Source organism: Nicotiana attenuata, unplaced genomic scaffold, assembly GCF_001879085.1.
Source record: "Nicotiana attenuata strain UT unplaced genomic scaffold, NIATTr2, whole genome shotgun sequence".
In the NCBI taxonomy this organism is placed as follows: domain Eukaryota; kingdom Viridiplantae; phylum Streptophyta; class Magnoliopsida; order Solanales; family Solanaceae; genus Nicotiana; species Nicotiana attenuata.
In genome coordinates, this window is record NW_017670269.1 from 83,698 (window position 1) to 102,172 (window position 18,475).

The following is an 18,475-nucleotide window of genomic DNA, read 5'->3' on the forward strand; positions in this document are numbered from 1 at the left end:
TTCGATTCTAAGGGCTAAGGCCTTCTTTGATTTCGTTCGGTTCCCACCACCAGTTCTAAAATACTGGATCCATTTAGTATAGAGAGGGCTATTTCGTCCGGCTTTCCAATTTATCTTTCCTAACAACGTTCGAAGCAAAGTATTTCTAATTGTATTTTTTCAAAAATATTTTTTAAAATAATACTTTCTATTGTTTTCAACTTCTCAAAAATAACTTTTGCTGTTACTCAAAAGTGTTTTTTGGCTTCTAAAAGTTTGGCCAAACACCTTAAATTTGGAAAAAAGTATTTGGCAAACTCGCCGGTCAGGAGGATGGGAGATTATACGTATTTAATGTTAGACTGAATATTTTAAAGTCATGAGTGCTCACCAACAAAAGGTTTGAAGAAAAGAGAGAAAAAGAGTTTATTTGCTCGAGCGCCCACATAGGTCCATCATTGTTTCTGTTCAATGTTTTTTTTTTTTGGTTTCTCACTCGGTGTTCGGTACCCGCATTGGAGCCCGACTATATCCGGATTCGCTCCACGTAGGGCTCCATTCGGGGGGAAGCGCTCCCTACCAAGGATTTTTCCATAACCAGGGCTTGAACTCGAAACCTCTGATTAAGGGAAGAGCAGTCTCATCCACTGCACCACATCCTTTGATGGTATTTCTATTCAATGTTGCACTAAGTTATTATCATATGTTCAGCTAGCACTGAAAAAGGCTACGATTTCTCATAATAAAAGTGATAGAATTATTCCAAATACAGAATAAACCCACTCTATATGTTTATTAATGGAAATTCTTCCAACTTTAGGAGACATTTCATTCACTACTTTAAAAAAGCAAAAGATCAAGTTATTTTAGCAGCCATTCAAAATACTAACGAGTCATTTGATTCACCGACAAGTTACATAATATAGTAATAATAATTTTGTTATAAAACAATAAAAGAAGAAGAAGAGTATTGCAGAGAAAAGTAGAGGGAGAGAATTCTTATTGATTTGGGATGAATTACAATGGAATAAAACCCTCTATTTATAGGGAGAGGGTGACTTAGCCACCAAGCAATGAACCCTAGAATCTCTCTAAATATAGACATTCACCATAAATACAATTCTATTTATAATACTCCCCCTTGAATGTCTATTCAACAGATAATGTGCCTCGTTAAAACCTTAACTAAAATAAAACCCAGTGGAAAAAAAATTCTAGAGAAGGAAAAAGAGTACACATATCTAACAATACGCCGTTTGGTTGCCTCGTTAAAAACCTTGCAAGGAAAACCCAGTGGGACAAAACCTTGTAAGGGAAAAAGAGTACAACGCGTATTAACTCCCCCTGATGAAAGCATCAATTCACATCTTTAAGCATTTGCATTCCAATCTTGTGCACCATCTTCAAAAGATCTTTGGTAGAGATTTGATAAAGAAATCAGCCATATTAACTTGAATGAATATATTGCACCTTGAAATCATCATTCTTGATAGAGATGAATTGTCTTCATATGATCTTGTTGGAATCGTCAGTTCAGTATCTTCACATAGAGGTGAAAACTCTTGCTATCATATTATCATGCATATAGTTATAGCAAGATACATTTGTGCACAAATTGCACTGAGGATGTAGTACTTCATGACCATGAATTCTATATGCTTTAAGCAATTTAAATCCTTCAGGGATTGTTAAGTCATATAAGCCATATAATAGACTTTAGATGCATATCAAGTTTTCATGTCATGCTAGACATATAAGATATCGAAAACTGATTGCACATACCATTGACTTTATACTTTCAAGTGTTTGAACTGCAGGTCCAAAACTACATGTCTTTCATATGAAACCAAATTCTACTTGAATTGTTTCTCCAGACTTAAGATCCTCATATATATTTAGCGCTATTATAGATGTCGTCGACAAACATTTTATATCGGTTCCAACCTCCTTATTTTTCATAAAGACATAACATAGAGATCTCTTCATTCATATATTCAGGTACTTGAATCTCTCATGAGATTTTATGAAGTGTTATGTCATGTGATCTTCTAGATCACTTGCCTCCTTTATTATGATCATTTTGATCATTTGCTCATCTTCTTTATCAAGAAGTTTATTTGAAACCGATTTGTCTATACGCTTTAAGCGTACCATAGACTTTGTCCTTCTAGGACTTAATAGGAGCATTTGCAATGAGAATATAGTTACTTTCTTTGGGTCAGCAAATGCGTCTGGCATGCTTTGCAATATATTGCAAATGAATTATCCTTTTATGAACTTCAAGTTCATATTATCTTATTCGAGGATCTAGATGTACAAATGATAATTCATTCCACGTAACTTTTTCTCAACTGTTTATCATGTCTCCCCCTCATGTTAGAAAAACTAACTTGTTTCCTCAACTTTGAGAACCCATCTTTGTGCGTTATGGTGTTAATCATAATATACATCGCACATCAATAATAATAAGATGGAATTATTTGGTTCCTGACCCTGAACCACTTGTGAGGGGAGAAAATAATATACTTTCGTATATAACGTATATCAAACTGATATATATAACTTTGTTCTCATAAGCAATAGTTTAGCTATTAAGTGAAAGCATTCAATAAATCATTTTGCTAAACCAACTGTGATGTAAACCAACTTATCAAGAAGAACTATCTTGAATAAAAAATCTGAAAATTATGCTCTATATTAAATTATTGAGCAAGTTACCTCGCAAACACCAGGTTGCGGGTCAATAATAATTGCACATGTAACCATCTCATAGATGCATCTTATGTGGTATACATGGCAGGTGAATGGGCCCATATTCACCTTTGATATTTCCAGCACTCATGGGATTCAATCCCAATTTTAATTGGTCTATTAATTAATGAGAACAAGCAATGTAAGAGAATTCGTAAAGAACTTTCTAGTTCTTTAATATTTACCCGTGTGAATTCTCTTTTATTTTTGCACATCATACTAAAATTAATATGGCTAAACCAATTATGCCAACCGAATAAATTATCAATATTGATAAAATTCAGGTTTACACCATGACGTGTGTAATTATCAATAAACTCCGAGTTTATTATGATATGGATTTTTATATCAATAAACATCCACTTTATTGTGGTATGGTTTTATTTGTGTAGTACAAACTGGAGAACAAAGCGGGTAGCTTTTCACATACATATTACCCCGCTACAAGTTGTAGTAATAGAAGATATTAAATCTTTCCTTTATTTATAGTCTCAATATAATCAATCGTTTTCGCGTATACTTTGGAAACTGAATAAGTTTCTTTGAGACTTACTACAACACAATACCTTATTGGTAATCAATTGTGTTTCTCCAAAATAGTAATAATTGGCTCTTCCGGAGCTCTCAATTAATTTGGTACTGCCACATATTCATCAACATCCATATGGTGAATATATCTTTTAAAGAGAAAGTTATACCATTATGGTTGTGGTCAAAATTATATGCAAGATCTGTTTCTTGCATTACCGTTGTCTTTTAACAATCACAATGCCAAAATATTTTGGCGTACAATAGGTACGTGACCAATGACCATTCATGCCATAATAATAACTTTATTTTCTTATATCATCTCAAACATCCTTTTAGAGGTGAGTGCGGTATATTCACTACCACTAGCACGTTCATATTCTTTGAAGAATGAATATGTATTCATAAATCAGATGTTGTCACATTCACATCATGAATGGACCATAATCATCTATACGTGCTTTTGAGAATCCTTATTGTTCTCATTATCACAAATGATGACGATTATAATTTCGTCTATTGCCACGTCCATATCCATTGATACATTCATAGTAATAATTTTGTCTTCTTTCAGACTTATCATATACTGCTATCACATTCTCTTAAGGGAATGGGAATGGAGCAAATTCAATGGGACGGGATTTCAATTCTTTGCCCACAATCATTCATGAATTTGATCATGGCGAGGCATAGAAATTTTACCACTTCAGGTGGTTATAATTTCTTACAAACTCCATTAGAGTAATAATCAAACTTTATTGTCTTTGCTTGTATTTAAAGTCAAAGTATAGAATAAAAGAGAAAAATACGGCAAAATACTTACCTTAAATCCAGAATTTAATCATGAAGGGAGTTCATGGAATAATTGACAATCATTATGCTCAATTCCAAAGCTTCTACTCAATTGGTTAGAGTCTCGTGCTGATAACGTGTTATAAAACAATAAAAGAAGAAGAAGAGTATTGCAGAGAAAAGTAGAGGGAGAGAATTCTTATTGATTTGGGATGAATTATAATGGAATAAAACCCTCTTTTTATAGGGAGAGGGTGACTTAGCCACCAAGCAATGAACCCTAGAATCTCTCTAAATATAGACATTCACCAAAAATACAATTCTATTTATAACAAATTTTTTGATTATCTAGGAATTATAATTGTTCTTTTGATATTCAATATCACAACAAAGAGCAACCAATACCGAGAAGAGCCGAAGTGACAATTGATAAATAACCTACTCCATACAAGTTTATAGTGCTTTCTCTCCGCGTTAGTTTGCTTTGCCTCCCTAACAACTTGTTTGAATCGTTATTATATATCGTTTCATAATGTACTATATTATATTGTATTGTTTGATGAAATATATGTTTGGATATATTGTATTATTTATCGTCGTTTTATGATGTCATGCATCAACAATATAAATAATAAACTTGCAATATTACTAAGAAAAATAAGATAAGGAGTAGAATTATTATATAAAAAAATAGGGTAAAGGATAAAATATAATTATTTAATAATAAAGAAGGGCAAGATGAGAGGGAAAAAAAAGGAAACGATGTCACTGCACCAAAACCGTCGTTCCATAAAGTGACACTTTTCATTGTTACGAAATAATGGATTTAGCGATACCATACAATAAAATTTAAGTAATAATCAAAACAAACATTATATTTAAGGTGATAATACGATACAATACAATATGTAACAACCATCCAAACAAGCCGTAAAGGAAAAATGACTTATTAGTTTAATATTCGAGATCTAGAATATGCGTAATAAAATCTGCAAGATTTTGAAAAATAAATTTTGTTTACGTTAATTGAGGAAAGTGCTTGCAAAGAAATTTTCACTGTTGGTAGTCAACGAATTAAACAAACTAATATTTGAAGGTTCCGTCCATTTTAACATCAATCAAGCCCATCTTCTAGGCGTATCTTATGGAAATTTGATATCAATTCAAGTAACCCTTCTACGGTCAGACCACTCTGTAACAGTATCACTATATAATAATACTTTATTATAAAAGTCAAGCTTTTCCGAAACCAAATTTCATATTATGTTATAACACATATTCTCTATAACAGCACTTCGCTATAACATCTAAAAATATTCGGAACAAACAAAACTATTATAAAGAGGTTCAACTGTATATACGATTTTTCATTACTTTGAATTAAAAATTTTGGACCGGAATGGTCCAGGAATAGTGGAGGAAAGAAGTTAAAGAAGTTTTTGATTTTTTAAATTCCTTCAAAATCTGTAGGTTGTAATTAGAAAACAACAAGTGTAAAGTCTTTTCTTAACCATAATTACTTCATACACATTCTTTCTTCAAACTTGTTCTTAACGTTGATAGAATTGTTTACCCTAAAATTAGATAACAATTAAACTCATAATGTGGTTTTAAAGATATGTGATTTTACCTTATATCAATTGATAAATGTAAAATTAAGTGATGCAAATTGACAATAATATAAAGCAGACCAGCGTTTGGACAGAGCCCTTGAGCTCGTACACCCTCGAGCTAGTTATGCAAGAATAGTTAAAGGCACAATAAGTTGATGAACAAGAAAGTAAGCTGAGAAATATTATATTGCTTTGATATTCGTGAATGTGAGGTGTTTACAAGATGATTAGGGCCCTCTTTATATAGCAGAGGAGTCCTAGTTACGGTACAATTCTAATTATGGAAGTAAATTCTAATTAACTAGATAACAACCCTTGATTTGATGTTCCGAGATTTACGTCATGATTTCCGGCCAATCACGGATATCTCGTTTTTCCGTTACTGCACTTTGCTCGAAGTCTATCATATTCGGTCTCGATCGCTGTTGGCCTCGATCTCGACAGGCATCTCGATCTTCGAATTGGCTACATGTCTTCCTGCTCTGGTCTGATTCATTACGAGGCTGACCCTCGATCCAATTCCGTGCTCTCGATCAAATAATATAATTGGGTAGGCCTGATTTAAACCGTATACAGATAGTCCCCTCGTTTCTTGGAGTGTAATGAGAAGAAACGAACTGAGCCTTCGATTTTATATCTCAACCAGTTATGATGTCACCCTCGTAATGTAAGCGACAGAAGCGACCGAAGCATCGTGTCGGTACCATTCCCAAAATCATTAATGAGTGTCAGTTGGTGGTCGGCCACTAGTGCCTTTGAACCGTCGCCGTGAATTCTTAAATAGGTCTTCTTCTCGCTTCCTCGAACTTTACTTTGGAATTTTCTACTACTAATCTTCAGAATCTCTTGGTGTTCTTCAAGTTTGTCTGCAAATCTTCAAAGCTCTTCACATCTTCTAAACCTTTTCGTTCTGCTCTGTTGCCAACCCTTCTCCAAAACACAAAACCTTGTCCTCTTCTTTTTTCTTTACATAAAAATGGCGAAGACATCAAAAACTGTTCCTCAAAAAGAAAAAGCCTCTTCATCGCGGCCGACCGGTGATAAACCGCTGGTGGACCCGCACCCTGAGGAATGTGTTCCTGAGGGAGGGTGTGACCTCACTTTCGACTTCAAAGTCGAGAAAACCTCATCCGTTCCTGGCCAGTGCGAACCAATATCGAGATACATATGCTCGATAACCGAGAGAGACCTCGAGCAGGTAAAAAAGACTGTAATTGGGACAAGAAAGAGGTGGTGGTCTCGACCCCTGAGGAAGATATCACTACCCACGTAAATGGGTTCCTAAGTGAATACACTTAACCTTTCACGCTGGGCCATGCCGACCCCATCATCCTCGACTTCTGCCGCTAGTACCAGATAACCCTAGGCCAGATCCACCCTTCCTTCTAGCGGATCGTCCTTCTTTTCTGATTTTTTGCGAACAAAAAGGAAGGAACACCTTTCACCCTCGATCATCTCATCAGACTGTATAGGCCTCGTCTTTTCCAAGATGGACTGATAAAGATCCAGCATCGAGCTACCAAGGTATTGTTCTCGAGCATAGACAAGGACAAGGACAGAGGGTGGATAGGTCGATTTATCCGAGTGAAGACTTTAGACCTAATTCTGCCCGAGAAAATGCCATTTCCTAAGAAGTGGAACATGAAGCGTAAGTTCGATCCTTCCTCTAGCTTTCTATTTACTATTTTATTTCCTTTATTTTCTCTTACTAACATCCCTTTCTGTGATGTAGCGATTGCTTGGATGTCCGGCGTGATTCCGAACCTCGAGAGCTAGGTTCGGACCCTAGCCTCGACCTCTTCGTACGCTGAGCGCTCATGGAGCGACTTAGCAAGGGGCCGATGGGAGGACAAAAATCACGGTAATCCTTCTCCTTTATATACCTAATGGCCTAAAAACATTTTCCTCTTAAACTTACCAAGCTCCCTTTCGTGCAGGATTCGGTAAAGATGCTGTTATGAGGCCCTCGTCCGGGGAGGAGGAGGTTTTACCCCCGATCCCGAAGCCGTCGAAAGAGAAAAAGAGGAAAAGGAGCTCGCCTTCCGATACTCCGAAGCCTAAGAAGAGCAATGCTCACAAGTCGAAGAAATAAACTACCGCCCTTCCTACTGATGTAGCTCAGCGATTAAGGGAGGAAAAAGAAGATGCCGCCTTCGAGCTAGTAGCTCAAAAGAGGGGGAGCGCCAAAGCTTCAAAGGCAGCTGAGCCGGTGATGGTCGAGGAGGCTCAGCTTCGAACCGAGGAGATCTCGGAAGAAGGTCCGAGCAAAGTCCCCGAGTTATCGGAGGTTGAAGATGTCTCCCGTCGTGACAAACAATCGGCGAGCGTGCCCGAAGATCTGGTTCCAAGGCCCTCTGAAAAGGAGAGAACGCTCCAAGCGCCACGCTTAGGGCAATCGATATTGATGATTCGCCGCCCCTCCCCACATATTTTTAGGGGCAAATTCAGGAGGCCCAGGCTATGGAGACCCCTGATATTGGAACGGCCCACGAAGGGGAGGACATATTCCGTGGATGCTTCACGGGGGTCGAAGATGTTTCTGATCTGGATGCATCGATCATATTCGGTGAGCCTCAACGACTCCTGAACCATGTAGACTTCAGATCCCGCTATTTGTTTTATGTTTGCCTTTATTTTCTTTTGTCTGATTTCCATTCTTTCTCCATAGGCCATGATGCTTCACTGAGAAGCGTTTTCCAAATCCCGGGCCGAGCTGAACCGATATGATGCCGATCTCAAAAGGCTCACGGAGGAGAGAGATGTCCTCAAACTCTTTAGCGGGCAAAAAGAAGAGGAGATCAAGGACCTCCGAGCTGAACTGTCCAAATCTCAAAAAGAGCAGACCGACCTGATCGAACAGGTAATGAAGAGTTTTGTTAGAAGTTAGATGTATCGATTCGTTGATGACGACTAATACTTTGATCCCGCAGGTTCAGCAGAAGCTCGAGAAGATCGAGCAGCTTCGCGAGGAGGCCAAGATGAAGGAGGCAGAGACTTCGGGGTGAACGCAGAACATGGACCGCCTCACCTCGGAGAAAGATACTGCTCGAGCCCAGCTATCTTCGGCTGAGCGTGTACTCCAAAGCATGAAGGAGGAGAGCTTGGCACGAGCCAAGAAAATTGAGGAGCTCGAGACTCGGTTCGCCGTTGAGCTTGCAAAGGCCACATCTGAGGCAGGAAGAATAAAGGCTTTGAGGCGATGGCGGTCGTTTATCGAGTTGATGCTGAAGCTGCTCAAGTTCGAGCAAAGGCAGCGACTGACACATCCCAAACTTGATCATACTGGGCCATTGAGCATGCCAACTTTCAATCTCGAAGAGAGACTCTCGAGGAGATCCATGCTTGTGGCTTCGACCTTGCCGCCGATATCGAGAACGCGAAAGTACTTGAGGCCGATACTAGAGCGCTGTTTTCTTCCGGTGATGATGACTCTGGGAGCTCGAGCGGATCGGAGGAGAAGATGAAGATGAGGCTCCCACGGAAGATTAGGCACTTAGAATTTTATCTTCTTTTTTGGATTTTTTGTGTAAGACCCTAGGTGGTCTTTGTAAATATTTTTGCATATATGAAGGATCCCTTTTCTTTCCGATTTGTCTCTGATTTTTGTGAAAACTCTGTTTTGCTTTCGCCTTATGATAGTTCTGATATACTTTAGATCTTGTGACACTTTTGACTTACTTCGTTGCCTTGCGAAATTTTATCGAAATCAGATTGGTATAGTCTCTATAATCGAGTGAGTACTTGCTCGAACTCGGAGTAGAAAAAACCCTTAGGTTTCGGTTAAGTGAGGGTGGATCCTCGAACTCAACAATATAATGGCCCTTAGGCTCTTGAATCGAGCCGAGATGGCCTTAAAAGAGCGGCTTTTTCCCTTTTTCGGCTTAAAAAGTTTTAATCATATAAAAGGTTATTATGCCTTAGCACGAGATAAATCTATACCCATTAGGATTCAGTGTTATCGAAAAACTTTGTTATGCCTTAGCATAAGTTTGTTCGAGAGTTCGAACAATTTGGTACCTCTTAAGGTTTTTGAGGGTTGATGTTTCGAAACCCTTTGTAACTTTGCCGAGGGTAGCCTTTTCTAACCGGTTTTATGAAATATTTGAAGGCCTGTTTGATTATAGAATTCGGACGTCTCCGAACCGTGTTAGTTTGGTCATAGCCTTTAACTTGATATTTGCCTTTTGGGCTTGTTTCTCGACTATACTTCGAACTTGTTTGAAGTGTCAGTCCCCGAGTGGGGTGGCCGTGACCTATAAAATCGAGGATTGCCTTTTTAAGGTCTTATGATTTTGAAGTTTAATAATTCGAGCATGTCAATTTTCGGACGGCAGTCCCGATTACGGGGTTAATTGCTCGAGTTTTAAGTACGATTGGCTCTTGAACCGGTTTCCGCAATAGATCGTAAGTTTAATAATTCGAGCATGTCAATTTTCGGACGGCAGTCCCGATTACGGGGTTAATTGCTCGAGTTTTAAGTACGATTGGCTCTTGAACCAGTTTCCGCAATAGATCGTAAGTATGAAATTGTAAAGTAGAAATTTCACTAAGGCATGGAACATCCGATAAGAAAAAAATGGATCATTCATGAGTACATGTTTTTGTCATTAGGGCTCGGGCAATCTACATGGGCACGACTCATTTTACCGTTTGGCCCTTTACATAATTTACCTATCGAGACCCCATTGACACGAAGCATTTTCCCTGAAAACATAACATCCGAGGGTGATGCCCCCCAATATTCGAGGTTGATTGTAAAGAAGCCTTGGATACTGTTGAATTGCTCTAAGTTAGCACGAACAATGGTTGCCTCGTTAAAAACCTTGCCGGAAAAACCCATTTGGGAAAAAACCGGTCGAAGGGAAAAAGAGTACAACGCGTGCTTTCAGAATGAAGGACTTCGTTTTCGGAGAGAGCTTCAACGTCTTCGACCAAACACCTGCAATAAGTTAGTATAAAATACAAATGAAGAAGGAGAAAACCATACCTTAGCAATAATATCGTTTGAGGAGTGATATGTTCCAATTATTTGGCAATTGTTCACCGTTCATCGTGCCAAGTTTATAAGATCCCTTTCAGATGATGTCGAGGACCTGATACAGTCCCTCTCAATTCGGACCAAGTTTTCCCTCATTTGGGTCTCGAGTGTTGATGGTGACTTTTCTCAGAACTAAGTCCCCAATTTTGAAGTGTCGAAAATTGGCTCTTCGATTGTAGTATCTTTCAATTTGCTATTTTTGGGCGGCCATTCGAACGAGGTCGGCTTCCCATTTTTCGTCCAGCAATTCAAAGCTTGTGTTCATAGCCTCGTGATTTGATTCTTCCGTTGTGTATCGAAACCTGACGCTTGGTTCCCCGACTTCGACCGGGATCTGAGCTTCGGTGCCATATACTAAGGAGAACAGCGACGCCCCCTACTGGATTTTGTCATCGTCCGATATGCCCAAAGGACTTCGGGCAAAATTTCTCCCCATTTCCCCTTAGCATCGTTCAACCTTTTCTTTAGGTTCTGAATGATGGTCTTGTTTGTTGATTCGGCCTGTCCGTTCCCACTAGCATGATATGGCGTCGACAAGATCCTTTTTATCTTGTGATTTTCGAGGAACTTTGTTATTTTGCAGCCGACAAATTGTTTTCCATTATCACATACGATCTCGGCGGGTATCCTGAATCGGCATATAATGTGATCCCAAATGAAGTCTACGACTTCTTTTTCTCCGACTTTCTCGAAGGCCTGTGCTTCAACCCACATAGAGAAATAGTCAGTCATAAATAAAATAATTACCTGGGGCTGATGGCAAAGGGACGATGATGTCCATTCCCCATTTCATGAACGACCATGGGGATAGGACTGAATAAAGTTGTTCCCGGGGCTGGTGAATCATCGGTGCATGTCTTTGGCATTTGTCGCATTTTCGAACGAACTCCTTAGTATCTTTTTCCATATTGACCCAATAGTACCTTGCTCGGATGACCTTGTGAACCAGTGATTCGGCACCGAAATGGTTCCCGCAAGTACCCTCGTGAATTTCTCGTACGACGTAGTCGGTGTCTCCCGGACCCAAACATACTGCCAACGGCCCATCGAAAATCCTTCTGTTCAACGTTTCATCCTCGGCCAATGTGAATCGTGCAGCTTTCGTACGCAGAGTCCTTGACTCCTTAGGGTCCGATGGAAGCCTCCCGTTCTTTAAATACTCGACGTATTTGTTCCTCCAATACCAAGTTAAGCTTGTGGAGTTTATTTCGGTGTGGCCTTCTTCGACTACTGATTTTGAAAGTTGTACGACTGTCCCCGAGCTAATTTCACCGTCTTCGACTGACGACCCCAAGTTTGCAAGGGCATCGACCTCACCGTTCTGCTCTCGAGGTACATGTTGTAAGGTCCATTCTTTGAACCGGTGTAGGGTTACTTGCAGTTTGTCTAAGTACCTCTGCATTTAATCCTCTTGAACCTCGAAGGTCTTGTTGGCTTGGTTAACCACAAGTGGGAATCACACTTGGCCTAAATGACCTCTGCTCCTAGGCTTTTATCCAGCTCGAGACCTGCAATCATGGCCGCATACTCGGCCTCATTGTTAGTCAACTTAGGGGTTTTGATAGATTGTCTAATTGTACATCCTGTGGGCAGCTTCAAAATTCCTAGACCGGACCCCTTCACATTTGAAGCACCATCTTTGAAAAGGGTCCATACCCCCGAAGACATACCTGCTTTTATCAAAAGTTCCTTTTCGACTTCGGGTACGAGGGCTGACGTGAAGTCGGCCACGAAGTCTGCTAAGATTTGAGACTTGATGGCCGTTCGGGGTTGATATTCGATATGTACCCACTAAATTCGATGGCCCATTTGGCCAATCGGCCCGAGAGCTCGGGCTTGTGCAAAATGTTATGAAGGGGGTATGTGGTTACGACATAAATTGGGTGACATTGAAAATATGATTTTAGTTTCCTAGAGGCGCTTATTAGAGCAAGCGCTAATTTTTCTAAGTGTGGGTACCGGTCTCGGCTTCACCTAAAGTTCGGCTAACATAGTAAACAGGAAATTGCGTACCTTGCTCTTCTCGAACAAGGACACCACTTACCGCAACTTCCGAGACTGCTAAATATAAGTAGAGCTACCCGTCTGCTTTTGGAGTATGAAGCGATGGCGGGCTCCAAAGATACCTCTTTAGCTCTTCCAGTTCCTGTTGGCATTCCGGGGTCCAAGTGAAATTCTTCTTCTTTTTGAGAAGTGAGAAGAACTTGTGACTTTAATCCGAAGACCTAGAGATGAACCGACCTAAATCGGTTATCTGCCCTGTTAATCTTTGTACGGCCTTAACGCTGTTCACGACTGTGATGTGTTTGATTGCCTTGACTTTATCGAGGTTGGTCTCGATTTCCTGATTTGACACCATAAAGCCGAGGAACTTGCCTGAACTGACCCTGAATGCACATTTCTCGGGGTTGAGCATCATGTTGTACTTTCTCAATATGTTGAAGGTTTCCTGCAAATGTGTCAAATGGTCCTCTGCGCGCAGGGACTTAACTAGCATGTCATCAATATAAACCTCCATTGATTTACCTATTTGTTCTTCAAACATTCGGTTTACTAGGCGTTGATAAGTAGCACCAGTATTTTTTAGCCCAAATGGCATTACATTATAGCAATGAGTACCGTACTTAGCAATAAACGAAGTCTTTTCCTGATCCCCCGGGTTCATTTGTATTTGGTTTTACCCGGAGTAGGCATCGAGAAAACTGAGGATTTCGTGGCCGGTTGTGGCATCGCATCATGCGATCGATATTCGGCAGAGGGAAAGAGTCCTTAGGGCATGCTTTGTTTAAATCTTTGTAGTCTACACACATTCTAACTTTATTCCCCTTCTTAGGGACTATGACTACGTTTGCTAACCATTCGGGATATTTTACTTCCCGGATGGATCCTATTTTGGGAAGTTTGGTTACCTCGTCCTTGATGAATGCATACTTTACCTCGGACTGTGGCCTTCTCTTTTGCTTTACCGGTCTGAACTTTGGGTCCAAACTCAATCGATGGGTGGTAATCTCCGGTGGGATCCCTGTCATGTCAAGGTGGGACCAAGCAAAACAATCCATATTTTTAATAAGGAATTTAATGAGTTTTTCCCTGAGCTCGGGAGTTAATCACGTGCCCAGGTATACCTTTGGATCGGGCAGATGCTCGATCAGTATGGCTTGTTCCAACTCTTCGACTGTTGACTTCGTGGCATCGGAATCATCGAGAATTATAAAGGTTTGAGGTATCGCATAATCATCATTCTCGAAGGTTTCCTGCTGTTCCGATCTGGCCGAGGCTGGCGACTGTGGTTGCTATTTGACTTCTTGCTTTTCCTTTGATTCCGTTCCCTTTGTTGTAGTGTCGACACTGGTATTACCTCATAAATTGCAAACATCTCTTTGGTTGCTGATTGTTCACCGTACATCGTTTTGATTCCTTCCGGTGTTGGGAATTTCAAGACTTGATGAAGCATTGAAGGTACCGCCCTCATATTATGGATCCAAGGTCTCACGAGCAACGTGTTGTATCTCGTATCACCTTCGATTACATGGAACTTTATTTCCTGGACATTTACTGGCAACATGATTTCCCCTTTGGTGGTTTCACTTGCCATGTTGAAACTGTTGAGCACCCGAGCTGCAGGCACAATTTGATCCTGGAGGCCGAGTTGCTCTACGACTCTCGATCGGATAATATTTGTCGAGCTACCTAGATCAATTAACACACGTTCAACTTGAATTTTATTTATAAGGATAGATATTACTCGTGTGTCGTTGTGAGGTTGTTCTGTCCCTTCTGCATCCTCATTATTGAAAGATAAGGTATCCTATGGTAAGTAGTCCCCGGTACGCTTCTCCCTTGTGATCGTCACTTTGGTGCGTTTGAATATCAGTCCTTGAGGAATATCGACCCCACCAAATGGATCACGTGTTGCGGTTCTTCCTGTTTGTTTTTCCTGTTTGCATCCCTGTCTCTGAAATGATTTTTAGCTTGGTCACTCAGGAACTCTCGAAGATGACCCTCATTAAATAAACGAGCTACCTCATCCCTAACTGTCTGCAGTCTTCGGTTCTGTGACCATGGGTTCCATGGTATTTACACAATTGATTAGGTTCCTTTGGGCTGGATCGGTCTGTAGGGGTCTGGGCCACCTAGTACCCTTGATTCGTCCAGTGGATGATACAATACACAATGCATCGACGCTGAAGTTGTATTCTAATAACCGTGGCGCTTCTTTAGGCTCGACATGTTTATCGAAACCACCCTTAATCATGAGCCCCGAGGAGTTTTTACCTCGATCATTCCTTTAATCATTTTGAACGAGATTACGTCCCGGTCCGTTGTTTCTACGATCTGCGTTATATTGTTGGTACCGATCTCTGTTTGATCGGGGCTCTTTATCGATGTCTCTTTGAATCATGCCTTCCGATCTATTTGGGTAAACGGAACCGGAAGGGGCTTCCAATTGATCATCCTCGACTCTGATATTTGACTAGTATCAATTATGCACATCGGCCCAGGTCACCACTGGATATTCAATCAAATTCTGGTTTAGTTGACGTGACGCTACCAAACTTCGCTCGTTCAAACCTAGAGTGAAGGCTTGGACAACCCAATCATCGGTAATCGGGGGTAGGTCCGTGCGTTCCATCTGAAACCGAGATACGAATTCCCTTAGCATTTCGTTGTCCTTTTGTCTCACTTTGAAGAGGTCCGATTTCCTAGTCGCGACCTTTATTGCTCAGGCGTGTGCCTTTACGAACGAATCAGCAAGCATGGCGTAGGAACCGATGGAATTGGTCGGCAAATTGTGGTACCATATCATTGCCCCCTTCGATAAAGTTTCTCCAAATTTTTTCAACAGAATATATTCAATTTCATCATCTTCTAAGTCATTTCCTTTTATTGCACATGTATAAGAAGTGACATGCTCATTAGGATCACTGGTTCCATTGTACTTGGGAATTTCTTCGGAATGGGTTTCGGAGCCGCACTTGGTGGGAAAGGTTTCTGTACGAACTTCTTCGAATCCAAACCCTTCAGAATCGGGGGTTCCCCCGATATTTGATGCACCCGTGAGTTGTACGTTTTCACCTTTTTATCATTAGCCTCGATTTTCTTTTCTCCTGATTCAATCTGTTTAGTGAGCTCCTCGAGCATCTTCATGATGGCGAGGTCAGTTACCGATCCATTATCGTTCAATTTCTTCTGTACAGGCTCGGCACTATGAACAACTTCCTGTGATGTATCGAGTTCGATTCTGCTTGGCACTCGATTCTGATTTTGGAGTTGCGCTATCCCAGCCTGCTGAGTTTGTAACATGTCAAATATCATTCGAAGGCTAATCCCGTCTTCTTCACCATCCTGTGTGTTTTGATCGGCTGCCCGAGTGTCTCTGTGGACGCTATTTTTAGGTTCGGCGCATAAATCTCCACGAATGGCGACACGAGAACTGACATCAACTGGATCTACGGCCTGTGGTACGTCGGGATTGATTAGAGGTGCTCCATTTCTCAGGGTGACTATGTGTTCGTTCTCACTATGAAGACCAAGGCTGATATGTGTGTGAGTGGGTACTGCTTGAGAGTTCAACATGTCGATTCCTGAAATCAAAAACACTTACGAGAACAAGCGTAAAAGCAGTGTGTGTTATGAGGATTAATACTAGGCAATCACTATTATCCTTAGCCCCACGGTGGACGCCAAATTGTTTACCTTAAAATTTGGATAACAATTAAACTTATAATGTGGTTTTAAGGATATGTAATTTCACCTAATACCAATTGATAAACGTAAAGATAAGTGATGCAAATTGACAATAATATAAAGCACCAACGTTTGGACAGAGCCCTCGAGCTCGGACACCCTCGAGCTAGTTATGCAAGAATAGTTAAAGGCACAATAAGCTGATGAACAAGAAAGTAAGCTGAGAAATATTATATTGCTTTGATATTCGTGAATGTGAGGTGTTTACAAGATGATTAGGGCCCTCTTTATATAGCAGAGGAGTCCTAGTTACGGTACAATTCTAATTACGGAAGTAAATCCCATGATTAACTAGATAACTGCCCTTGATTTAATCTGTTCCGAGATTTACGCCATGATCTCCGGCCAATCACGGATATCTCGCTTTCCCGTTGCTGCGCTTTACTCGAAGTCTGTCATATTTGGTCTCGATCGCTGCTGGCCTCGATCTCGACATGCATCTCGATCTTCGAACTGGCTACATGTCTTCGTGCTCTGATCTGGTTCACTACGAGGCTGACCCTCGATCCAGTTCCGCGCTCTCGATCAAATAGCATAATCGGGTAGGCCTAATTTTAACCGTATACAAGTATATTAACTTAATTTGTTACAAATACGGGTAGGAGTGTGAAAAGTTTTTCCCATTAGAATTTTTCCAGTTCAAACTCGTTATATCACAACTTTAATTTTTCTTCGACCAGAGTTAAAACTTGGGAATGATGTTCCTTTCACTAGAAAAAGAAATTCGAACTTAACATGAAAACAAAACAAAAAAACGAAAACAACGAACAAGCTAAACATGTCAAAACACTATCCTAACTCCAAATTATGAACAATAAGGAACAAAATGTGGATATTTACCAACTTTATATATATATAGACGAAGAATTAATCCAAATAGTCGTCCACCCAATTGCTTAAACTAAAAATAGTCGGTGGAGGTATAATATATACCGAATTTTTATATATTATGCATGTATAATTGTGTATAATCTATGTATATAATTAAAAAAATAAACAGTAATTATAATCGGCATTTGTATAAAGATCGGTCGGACTCTAAACAATCATATTATGCGTCTATAACTAAATTGAATAACAGCTAACTTGAAATAAGAGTTTGGCACAAGGTTATTCATTCCACTTTGAATACACTCAATGAAGCGAATGATTATTCCTTAATTGGTTCCTCAGTCACAGTAGTCAAACGTTGTCTATGATTCAAATGGATTAATCATAGCTTGATCATTATCGGTTCTTTTAACTCAAAGTTAATAATATTACCTAGAAATATTAAAAATTGTTTTTTGTGGAATGCACTCATAATATTCTTTTTGTTTCTCCTTTTCATGTAGAAAGCTAGTAAATAGTCGAATGTCTTTTTTTCCCCACACATGTAGTACTAATAATCTTCTCGTACTTTTTTATACTTAGATTTTTAGTACTACTGATTTTTTTTGATTCGATAATCTTATTATCTTGTTGTTGTTATTGCTTTTTGTTATTGTTTTTTTTTTCATTATTATATCTATTACTGTATTTCTTTTTAACAACATTGTGACTATGCTTTCACTAAGCCGAAAGTCTACCGGAAGTAGCTTCTCTACCTTCTGCGGAAAGACTATCCTCCCCATGTTGTGATATTTCCAAAAATTGGACAAATATCCTTCCAAGTGGCAATGAAAAGATGAATGTGGCAATCTTGCATGGGAAATTCAAGACAAGTGTTATACACTTGTCATACTCTAAGCCTCTCTTAAAGCCTATAAATAGACATTCAAAATAGCCATCAATTATCAGCATATTTTCCTTTGCCTTTTCGTTCCTCTTCGGCTTTCTTTTCTCTTCTCCTTAAACTTTTATAGTCCACTTTCTTTGTTCCTCTCTTTAAAATAGCTGGTTTTGTAATTTGATATTTGTTGATTCATGTATCCTCCCAAATAGAGGTAAGCTTGTTTAATCTTGGAGAGATATTTTACACTGCTGAAATAGTTTCTTAGGATAGTGCTCAACACGACTCAAGTCAATTCGTGTATCTGCTTACAAA